Raw genomic sequence first — 12,500 nt, 5'->3', positions numbered from 1 at the left:
AAACTCAGTAATGTAGACAGTACACATACGTACAAAACAGAAAAGGTACAACAATCATGGCATCTCCATCTTATGAGAGTATTTTTCCACCACTGGTGTGGTGTGTAACAACACACACACACACACACACACACACACACACACACACACACACACACACACACACACACACACACACACACACACACACACACACACACACACACACACACACACACACACACACACACACACACACACACGCCCTAGCAAACACAGTGCTGACGTCAACATACCGATCGATGAAAAGGTCGCACTTTGCCCAGAGCTTAACAAAATGTTTACGCTCTCACGGTGAATTCCAATAAATACAGTTTGACATTAATGTCTTAATGAGAGGTTTAGTAAAGAGCAGGGGCGACCACGCCTTCCTCAGCTTTCAGGAGCAACGTGCCCGAGGAGAACGGAGCGGAGCGGGGCATGTCAAGTCACCGTCTTGTTTTCCAAACTTTTGCAGAATATTTAATCCATTCTGACCTGAGATCAGATTCATACGAGGTTTCCACTGGACACACACTGGTCTGATGAACCCATTCTGACCTGAGATCAGATTCTAAAAATGTCAGTCGTTCTTCGATTTTTTTCAAAAATAGCAGACCTACAAGCTCGTATCGCGCCACTCGGTGGCGCGATATGAGCTTGTAGATCTGCTATTTTCCAATAGCTAAAGCATGACATGATGCTAACACCAAAATGGGTGCCCGGTCAGAATGGGTTAACGCGGTTTCCAATCATGCAGCGCAAACATGAGTCTCTTACTCCAACATGTATGTGCACCAACAATGCCCAAAGACAGGCTGTGTAGCAACACTACAGCCATATAGAATAATAGCTATGTTTTGCTACCTATCCTAGGACCTAGATTAGAGGCTAGAGCATATATAGGATCATTCTGCAGCACGTTGTGAGCTTGTAGATCTGTTCTTTTTGTCACGATTTGCGATTAATTGATTTGTATAACTCTCAAGTCAAAAGGCTACATAACCCAACGTTGAAATAGACTGCATGGGGAATTGATATTTTTGCCCCAAACGGAATTTATTCTTAATCCATCCATGTCTAATGTCATAAAACATATTTTGTGTGCGGTTGTTCTGTAGGCTACTTACACTGCCACTGCTCATCGTGTACTGTAGAAACGCGCAGATCAACGTCGTACCATTACGCCTTCATAGTTCATAGTTACACAATCATGACTGAGCGAATTATTTTCTTATCAAGTTCTTATCTCAGATATGACTTTCATAGGAATAGGATTGGTGATTACTGATTATATCTCCAAATCTCTTCCCATGCATTAGCAATGCATTATCCTGACAAATAAGCCTCAGAGTTCTTACACACGGCAGGGTGTTGTCTGTCTGTCTGCCCAGACTGCCCTACTCTCCCCTGAGTCCCCTCAGAAGGTAACAAGTACTGGTACACGTTAGGCTGCAATCACGCTGCCCGTTTGGCGAATAATGACTTTTTTTTGTAATGTTATACATTATGTTTTGGAAAGAAAATCAATAAGACAAAAACAATGCATAGCCAACTATTTTTCCAGGACCCTTGATAAATTCCAAACCTTTTCCAGGACTGGAATAAGTTTTAGTTTGTCTTTTTGTTTAAAAGGAATTTAACAAATATTTCCAGGAATGTCTTGAATGTGCTATGTGAACCCTCTCATTGACTGCCACTCAGCCAGGTATTAATTCATTCATTCCTTGGGCCCTGCAGGTCTTTTCAGATCGTTGTTACAACATGAAACATCTGCCACTCAGAGGAGACAGTAACAGAGACAGTAACAGAGGAGACAGTAACAGAGACAGTAACAGAGGAGACAGTAACAGAGACAGTAACAGAGACAGTAACAGAGACAGTAACAGAGACAGTAACAGAGACAGTAACAGAGACAGTAACAGAGACAGTAACAGAGGAGACAGTAACAGAGACAGTAACAGAGGAGACAGTAACAAGAGACAGTAACAGAGACAGTAACAGAGACAGTAACAGAGGAGACAGTAACAGAGGAGACAGTAACAAGAGACAGTAACAGAGACAGTAACAGAGGAGACAGTAACAGAGGAGACAGTAACAGAGACAGTAACAGAGACAGTAACAGAGACAGTAACAGAGACAGTAACAGAGACAGTAACAGAGGAGACAGTAACAGAGGAGACAGTAACAGAGGAGACAGTAACAGAGACAGTAACAGAGACAGTAACAGAGACAGTAACAGAGGAGACAGTAACAGAGGAGACAGTAACAGAGACAGTAACAGAGGAGACAGTAACAGAGACAGTAACAGAGACAGTAACAGAGACAGTAACAGAGACAGTAACAGAGACAGTAACAGAGGAGACAGTAACAGAGACAGTAACAGAGACAGTAACAGAGACAGTAACAGAGACAGTAACAGAGGAGACAGTGACAGAGGAGACAGTAACAGAGACAGTAACAGAGGAGACAGTAACAGAGACAGTAACAGAGGAGACAGTAACAGAGGAGACAGTGACAGAGGAGACAGTAACAGAGACAGTAACAGAGACAGTAACAGAGACAGTAACAGAGACAGTAACAGAGGAGACAGTAACAGAGGAGACAGTAACAGAGGAGACAGTAACAGAGACAGTAACAGAGACAGTAACAGAGACAGTAACAGAGGAGACAGTAACGGAGACAGTAACAGAGACAGTAACAGAGACAGTAACAGAGACAGTAACAGAGACAGTAACAGAGACAGTAACAGAGGAGACAGTAACAGAGACAGTAACAGAGGAGACAGTAACAGAGACAGTAACAGAGGAGACAGTAACAGAGACAGTAACAGAGACAGTAACAGAGACAGTAACAGAGACAGTAACAGAGACAGTAACAGAGACAGTAACAGAGACAGTAACAGAGACAGTAACAGAGACAGTAACAGAGGAGACAGTAACAGAGACAGTAACAGAGGAGACAGTAACAGAGGAGACAGTAACAGAGGAGACAGTAACAGAGGAGACAGTAACAGAGACAGTAACAGAGGAGACAGTAACAGAGACAGTAACAGAGACAGTAACAGAGGAGACAGTAACAGAGGAGACAGTAACAGAGGAGACAGTAACAGAGGAGACAGTAACAGAGACAGTAACAGAGACAGTAACAGAGACAGTAACAGAGACAGTAACAGAGACAGTAACAGAGACAGTAACAGAGACAGTAACAGAGACAGTAACAGAGACAGTAACAGAGACAGTAACAGAGGAGACAGTAACAGAGACAGTAACAGAGACAGTAACAGAGACAGTAACAGAGACAGTAACAGAGACAGTAACAGAGACAGTAACAGAGACAGTAACAGAGACAGTAACAGAGGAGACAGTAACAGAGACAGTAACAGAGGAGACAGTAACAGAGACAGTAACAGAGACAGTAACAGAGGAGACAGTAACAGAGACAGTAACAGAGACAGTAACAGAGACAGTAACAGAGACAGTAACAGAGACAGTAACAGAGACAGTAACAGAGGAGACAGTAACAGAGACAGTAACAGAGACAGTAACAGAGACAGTAACAGAGACAGTAACAGAGACAGTAACAGAGGAGACAGTAACAGAGACAGTAACAGAGACAGTAACAGAGACAGTAACAGAGGAGACAGTAACAGAGACAGTAACAGAGGAGACAGTAACAGAGACAGTAACAGAGACAGTAACAGAGGAGACAGTAACAGAGGAGACAGTAACAGAGGAGACAGTAACAGAGGAGACAGTAACAGAGGAGACAGTAACAGAGGAGACAGTAACAGAGACAGTAACAGAGGAGACAGTAACAGAGGAGACAGTAACAGAGACAGTAACAGAGACAGTAACAGAGACAGTAACAGAGACAGTAACAGAGGAGACAGTAACAGAGACAGTAACAGAGGAGACAGTAACAGAGGAGACAGTAACAGAGACAGTAACAGAGACAGTAACAGAGACAGTAACAGAGACAGTAACAGAGACAGTAACAGAGGAGACAGTAACAGAGGAGACAGTAACAGAGGAGACAGTAACAGAGGAGACAGTAACAGAGACAGTAACAGAGACAGTAACAGAGACAGTAACAGAGGAGACAGTAACAGAGACAGTAACAGAGACAGTAACAGAGGAGACAGTAACAGAGACAGTAACAGAGGAGACAGTAACAGAGGAGACAGTAACAGAGACAGTAACAGAGACAGTAACAGAGGAGACAGTAACAGAGACAGTAACAGAGGAGACAGTAACAGAGACAGTAACAGAGGAGACAGTAACAGAGGAGACAGTAACAGAGACAGTAACAGAGACAGTAACAGAGGAGACAGTAACAGAGACAGTAACAGAGGAGACAGTAACAGAGGAGACAGTAACAGAGGAGACAGTAACAGAGACAGTAACAGAGGAGACAGTAACAGAGACAGTAACAGAGACAGTAACAGAGACAGTAACAGAGGAGACAGTAACAGAGGAGACAGTAACAGAGACAGTAACAGAGACAGTAACAGAGACAGTAACAGAGGAGACAGTAACAGAGACAGTAACAGAGGAGACAGTAACAGAGGAGACAGTAACAGAGACAGTAACAGAGACAGTAACAGAGACAGTAACAGAGGAGACAGTAACAGAGACAGTAACAGAGGAGACAGTAACAGAGGAGACAGTAACAGAGACAGTAACAGAGGAGACAGTAACAGAGGAGACAGTAACAGAGACAGTAACAGAGGAGACAGTAACAGAGACAGTAACAGAGGAGACAGTAACAGAGGAGACAGTAACAGAGACAGTAACAGAGACAGTAACAGAGGAGACAGTAACAGAGACAGTAACAGAGGAGACAGTAACAGAGACAGTAACAGAGGAGACAGTAACAGAGGAGACAGTAACAGAGACAGTAACAGAAGAGACAGTAACAGAGGAGACAGTAACAGAGGAGACAGTAACAGAGACAGTAACAGAGGAGACAGTAACAGAGGAGACAGTAACAGAGGAGACAGTAACAGAGACAGTAACAGAGACAGTAACAGAGGAGACAGTAACAGAGACAGTAACAGAGGAGACAGTAACAGAGGAGACAGTAACAGAGGAGACAGTAACAAGAGACAGTAACAGTGGAGACAGTAACAGAGACAGTAACAGAGGAGACAGTAACAGAGACAGTAACAGAGGAGACAGTAACAGAGGAGACAGTAACAGAGGAGACAGTAACAGAGACAGTAACAGAGACAGTAACAGAGGAGACAGTAACAGAGACAGTAACAGAGGAGACAGTAACAGAGACAGTAACAGAGACAGTAACAGAGGAGACAGTAACAGAGACAGTAACAGAGGAGACAGTAACAGAGGAGACAGTAACAGAGGAGACAGTAACAGAGACAGTAACAGAGACAGTAACAGAGACAGTAACAGAGGAGACAGTAACAGAGGAGACAGTAACAGAGACAGTAACAGAGACAGTAACAGAGGAGACAGTAACAGAGACAGTAACAGAGGAGACAGTAACAGAGACAGTAACAGAGGAGACAGTAACAGAGGAGACAGTAACAGAGACAGTAACAGAGGAGACAGTAACAGAGGAGACAGTAACAGAGACAGTAACAGAGACAGTAACAGAGGAGACAGTAACAGAGACAGTAACAGACAGTAACAGAGGAGACAGTAACAGAGGAGACAGTAACAGAGACAGTAACAGAGACAGTAACAGAGGAGACAGTAACAGAGGAGACAGTAACAGAGACAGTAACAGAGACAGTAACAGAGGAGACAGTAACAGAGACAGTAACAGAGGAGACAGTAACAGAGACAGTAACAGAGGAGACAGTAACAGAGACAGTAACAGAGGAGACAGTAACAGAGGAGACAGTAACAGAGGAGACAGTAACAGAGGAGACAGTAACAGAGACAGTAACAGAGGAGACAGTAACAGAGGAGACAGTAACAGAGGAGACAGTAACAGAGACAGTAACAGAGGAGACAGTAACAGAGACAGTAACAGAGGAGACAGTAACAGACAGTAACAGAGGAGACAGTAACAGAGGAGACAGTAGCAGAGGAGACAGTAACAGAGACAGTAACAGAGGAGACAGTAACAGAGGAGACAGTAACAGAGGAGACAGTAGCAGAGGAGACAGTAACAGAGACAGTAACAGAGGAGACAGTAACAGAGGAGACAGTAACAGAGGAGACAGTAACAGAGGAGACAGTAACAGAGACAGTAACAGAGACAGTAACAGAGGAGACAGTAACAGAGACAGTAACAGAGGAGACAGTAACAGAGACAGTAACAGAGGAGACAGTAACAGAGACAGTAACAGAGGAGACAGTAACAGAGACAGTAACAGAGGAGACAGTAACAGAGACAGTAACAGAGACAGTAACAGAGGAGACAGTAACAGAGACAGTAACAGAGACAGTAACAGAGGAGACAGTAACAGAGGAGACAGTAACAGAGGAGACAGTAACAGAGACAGTAACAGAGGAGACAGTAACAGAGGAGACAGTAACAGAGGAGACAGTAACAGAGACAGTAACAGAGGAGACAGTAACAGAGACAGTAACAGAGGAGACAGTAACAGACAGTAACAGAGGAGACAGTAACAGAGGAGACAGTAGCAGAGGAGACAGTAACAGAGACAGTAACAGAGGAGACAGTAACAGAGACAGTAACAGAGGAGACAGTAACAGAGGAGACAGTAACAGAGACAGTAACAGAGGAGACAGTAGCAGAGGAGACAGTAACAGAGACAGTAACAGAGGAGACAGTAACAGAGACAGTAACAGAGGAGACAGTAACAGAGGAGACAGTAACAGAGCTTAGAGAGATAATATACAGGAAGACAGAGAGCATAGCAAGAAAGAAAGAAAGAAAGCTCATATTACCAGTAGGACCGCCTCCCTCTCAGGCAGCCAGCGTACGGGTCGCCGCTATTGGTCAAGAACAAGCAAAGAGGGCGGGCCTCACCCACCTCCTCCGAGCCCATTGGTCAGAGAGGCCTGACGGACATGCGGTTTGCGCGGCGAGGGAAGCAGGAAGTGAAAGGAGAGCGGGAAGAGGAAATGGACAGACAAGAAAACAGGAAGTGAGCTCGAGCTGGAAAAGTGACCCAAAACCCTTCATGCAGTCAGTGTTGATTATGTCGACTAAAAGTATGATTAAAAAAAAGAAACACACAAAATATATTGACGGTTTCGTCAAAAGACAAGTCATTCTGTTTGGTTGTGCACAGGTGTCGTGCTCTGAAAATAGCCAGATCTACAATCTGCGACACACTGTGAGCTTGTAGATCGGCAATTTTCACCACGCAGCCAGGTGTAAAATCAGCCATTATGACGCCATCAAGGCACAGCCAAAATGCATTATAGTTAGAGACGACTACATCGACTCATGTTGGTCAGTCAGTCAGTCACCAGCCAGCCAGCCAGCCAGACAGCCAGACAGACAGACAGACAGACAGACAGTTCATGTTGGCCAGCCAGCCAGCCAGCCAGACAGACAGTTCATGTTGGCCAGCCAGCCAGCCAGCCAGACAGACAGACAGTTCATGTTGGCCAGCCAGCCAGACAGACAGACAGACAGACAGTTCATGTTGGCCAGCCAGCCAGACAGACAGAAAAGTAGTTTTGGACAGTCAAGACAGTTGACATTTAAGAACATGATCGACCACACATCATGCAGAATAGACCTGGTTAAAAACTGCCACTATAGCGATAAGATATTTTATTACAACCCCCTTTCAAACATCACATTTGATGCCTTTTACCCCTTTTTCTCCCCAATTTAGCTGACAGCCTCAAACCCCCCCCCCCCCCCCCCCCCCTCCCCCCACGGGCCGATTGTGTACGTACGTCGACGCTCGACAAAGCCGGATGCACCGAGGCGGATTCAAACGGGGTGGTGGATTTTTAATGTGTTTTATTAGTATTATTGCACCAGCTTATCTGATAACCTTGTGTACATGAAAGAATCACAATCGGGATCAGTGGTTGTTTGCATCCGAAACACACTGACGTCTGTTTGAGTTTCCAGGAGCGTTTCAAAGTAAAGTTAAACCATTCACTCTCGCGTGTGAACAGCAACGGTTGGGTTACTTTGGTCACGTGGGTCCGTTCTGTCTGGCTCCCAAACTATGGAATGAACTCCCCATTGCAGTCAGAACTGAACTGCATCTCAAACTATGGAATGAACTCCCCATTGCAGTCAGAACTGAACTGCATCTCAAACTATGGAATGAACTCCCCATTGCAGTCAGGACTGAACTATGGAATGAACTCCCCATTGCAGTCAGAACTGAACTGCAAACATTTACGGGAAAAAAATGAACACTTTGGAGTTCTGAGGAGGCTTCCGTTTTCTTCTTATTTCTAATTATTTGTTCGGCCTGAAAAATTGTGTTTGTTGTCATGATTTGTCACAACTCCAGTTGGCTTTGTACGAGGCTTAAAAGGTCTTTAAATAAATACTTTTTGAAATGTCTATGAGGAAAATGAACGGGGAATAATTTCCTGGACCCTGCTAGGGGGCGGGACTGGGCCCTGGTAGGGGGCGGGACTGGGCCCTGGTAGGGGGCGGGACTGGGCCCAGGTAGGGGGCGGGACTGGGCCCTGGTAGGGGGCGGGACTGGGCCCTGGTAGGGGGCGGGACTGGGCCCTGGTAGGGGGCGGGACTGGGCCCTGGTAAGGGGCGGGACTGGGCCCTGGTAGGGGCGGGACTGGGCCCTGGTAGGGGGCGGGACTGGGCCCTGGTAGGGGGCGGGACTGGGCCCTGGTAGGGGGCGGGACTGGGCCCTGGTAGGGGGCGGGACTGGGCCCTGGTAGGGGGCGGGACTGCGACGCTCTATTGTGTTTACATAGTTTCATTATATAGATATTCAACTGTTAGACGGATGTGAGGTTCTCGGTTTACTTATGATCCTTGATGACTATTTCTATGCATTTGATGTATTATTATATACTATGTATTATATGTATGTGTTGTTCTTGCTTACTGTAAGTGGCTCTGTATCAACCCATTCTGGACGGGAACCCCTGTTGGTGTTTTAAGCATCATGTTATGCTTTATCTATTGAAAAATAGCAGATCTACAAGCTCGTAATGTGCCGCGCTATGAGCTTGTAGGTCTGCTATTTATTTTTTTAATCTTGAAAATGTGGCTCAAATCTTTGAATGTATATTCTTTCAGAGTGAACGTTTTTAACGCAAATCTTTGCTTCTGGGAGGTCCCTGGAACAACATATTTTCAAATCGGGGTCAGCGGCCTATTACATATAATTTTTGGGGTCCTTGACATGAAATATTGAGCACCACTGATACAGAAACATGAGGTTTTTCAGAAAATTGTCATGATTTAGAAGACTTCATTTTTTCATTTCGACGTCAGGCCTAAATGGGTTAAGAGTATATTTAGCTAAATGCTAAAGATGTGTCACACGTCATTGATTTAATGACTACGCTACGTGCCTGACGGGCTTTCTGTGAGAAGTGTGGACAGACACACAGCTACAGGGATGGGCAGTTCAGCTAGCCAGAGGAGATAATACAATTACCCCAAACATGTGAAATATCCCTTTAAATCCAACAGCTGCAGGCAGGCTAATCCATGGAATTTAAAAACAATCCCCCCCACACACACACACACACACACATTACACACACACACACACGCACGCTTGACACATGCACACTTGACACACAGAGCAGACAAAGCTGCCAGCGGTCGGTCAGTCAGGGTGACTCGACCAGCGGTAGAGATTAACTCTAGTCACATTCCTTCTAAATCAGTGGTTCTCAAACTTTGTTGGTGTCAAGGACCCCCAGAATGATATACTGTATGGCCCCGGACCCCCAGAATGATATACTGTATGGCCCCGGACCCCCAGAATGATATACTGTATGGCCTGTATGGTAAGTTTAGGGATAGTTTAGGGATAAGGATAGCATGGACGGAAATAGGACCCTAAAGGCTCATACATAGTCTGGTTTTACGGTGGTGGGGTGACCACCGAACTACAACATGACGTCACGAGCCGCGGTGAAGAGCAAACCACCGCCACCGCTCCAGCCCTTCTCTCTGTTTTTACTCACCACCGCTCAACGTTATTTCAGCTCCGGTGGTCAGCTCACCACCGGAGCGGTGGTCACCTTACCACCGAAAATCCAGACTATGAATAGGCCTTTTACTATTTTGCTAAACATTTTTGAATAGTTAAAATGGCCAGTCTACAAGCTCACAACACGTCGATGTAGATAGATTGGCTAGTTGAACTATTCAAAAATGTTTTTCAAAATAGTAAAAAAAAAAAGGCAAAGAAGTTTAGGGATAAGGGGTTTAGCCGTAAATCTATAATAAAATGCTTTCCTAGTTTTGTAAAACCAGGATTTTCATTTTGTGCTGAACCTGACGGTTCAGTAATGACCATGTGATTACAAAAAAAATGTACAAAAAGCTTCGTTTTAACCCATGCTGTACGGGAACCCCTTTTGGTCTTTCAAGCATTATGTCATGCTTTAGCTATTGAAAAGTAGCAGATCTACAAGTGCATAGCGCAGCACCGAGTGCCGCAATATGAGCTTGTAAGTCTTCTATTTTTGAAAAATCGAGAAAATGTGGCGCAAATCTTTGAAAATATATTGCTTTCAGAGCAAACGTTTTTAACTCAAAATATAGTCCCTGGAACGACATATTTTCAGACGGGGGTCGGTGGGCAATTATACATATATATTTTTGGAGGTCCTTGACATGAAAAGAAACACAAGTTTTTCAGAAAACTGTTAGCATGTAGAAGGCATTCGTAGAATCGTCCTCAGGTCAAAATGGGTTAAAGATAGAGATGAGGTTGTTTCACAACAGCCAGCCTGTTGTGTCCGTGTTCCTTCTCTCCCACTGGGCGCTGCAGGCCGACAGGAATAATAAACCATGTCTCATTATTTCCTGGTACTTGAAATGGAAGAGGCACGATAATCTGTAGTGTTTACAAAAAGCTTAGATAGATAGCGCTATAGTCCGGCAGTCGAGGTGGACGGGTGGGAAATTTGTCGTCTTTTTTTATTGGCCTAAAATATTGTCTATATACATAATATAATTTATTTTATAGGGGTTTCTTGTGACCCTACCATTAACATCCTATGGCAGGCAAAACTCCATTACAAGCATTAGTTTATACACTCCTTGGGCTAAAAACAGCCATAGCCACTTGCCCAAAATGTGCTGACCTCATCACATTTGTCATGATTTATATGGCCGTTTTTAGCCCAAGGAGTGTTTTTTGTGCAAAACTAATGCTTTGAATGGATTCAGAACCATGAAAAACCCCTAGTTTGACATGTCACATGATACTTAAAGTAAAAGGAAAGTTTGACAATTTTGCCTGAAAAAATGAATTGCCCAATTTACTAACAGCCGGTCAGCAAGTGGATTCATGAATGTATGTATATAGACAATATTTTAGGCCAATAAAAAAAGACTATATACCAAATTTCCCACTTTAAACAAAAGAAGGCTGCCGGACTACAAGAATATACTCTGCAAATAAGGCAGAATATAATTCAATCTAAAAACTGACGATTTGTCACGTGTTGTGAGCCGGCACGCCCATATCTTCAAGGGCTGACCCTACAAACCCTCCGGCACCGACCTCAGATCAGCCAACACAGGGAGGCTGGCATGCTAAAAACACTGGGTCTGGCTCAAAAACTATATGGAATGAACTCCCCATTGTAATCAGAACTGCAAACTCACTCCCAATCTTCCGCCGTAGTTTGAAAAACCACCTCTTCAGACTCCATCTTAGCCCGTAGCACCTGCCTGTAGCACTTGCCCTAGCCTCGACGACCTTGCACTGGGCGTACGCAAAGGCTGAACTTACAGTATAATTTAGATAGCATGTTTGGACAACTAGACATAGCACTAGAGTCTATACGCATCATACCATCGTTTCATTGTACAGATATTCTACTATTGGACAGAGGTTAGTTTCTCAGCGTCTGATAAATGCCTAGATTGTAAATTGTATGTGAGCTGGGAGTGAGTTCCATAGGCAGGGAGGGTGCAGCCCGGGTTGGTTTCTTTGTGTTGGGGATGTCGAGGAGGTTGACTGAATGCATTATTGAGTAGAATATGAACTGTTGTGACAAAAGAAGGTTAGCCAATGGAATCCAACCACCCTAAGGACTGCTATCTGTAGCAAGTAGACCTACTGCACATGTAAACAGAGCTGCTACCTTCAAACAGATCTTAAATCTGGGGTGTTTTTGTATACTATTTAAATAGTATTGAGAATAGAAATGCTGCTATTTGTCCCAAAGTGACTGCAACACTTGCTATTTGTCTCCAAAAAGCTTTATAACTATGCAATGTGACATATAGCTCTGTTTACTCAATGCTCTACCCCCTCCAACTGTATATACTCCCCATTCTCAACTGTTTATTATATTGTGACACTTGCTTTGGCAATGTAAACATTTTATGTTTTCTCATGCCAA

At 44.2% G+C, this 12,500-nt stretch overlaps 1 protein-coding gene across 3 annotated transcripts in view; it reads right to left on the bottom strand.

Annotated features, from left to right (window-relative positions):
* b4galt1l (DP-Gal:betaGlcNAc beta 1,4- galactosyltransferase, polypeptide 1, like) overlaps window positions 1-12,500 on the bottom strand; it is a 390,521-nt gene that overhangs the window by 360,665 nt on the left and 17,356 nt on the right. The gene's annotated exons all lie outside the window — the stretch shown is intronic.

This window comes from Protomyctophum parallelum, assembly GCF_964188405.1.
Source record: "Protomyctophum parallelum genome assembly, chromosome: 16".
Classification (NCBI taxonomy): Eukaryota; Metazoa; Chordata; class Actinopteri; order Myctophiformes; family Myctophidae; genus Protomyctophum; species Protomyctophum parallelum.
This window is presented reverse-complemented; position numbering and strand designations above follow the sequence as displayed.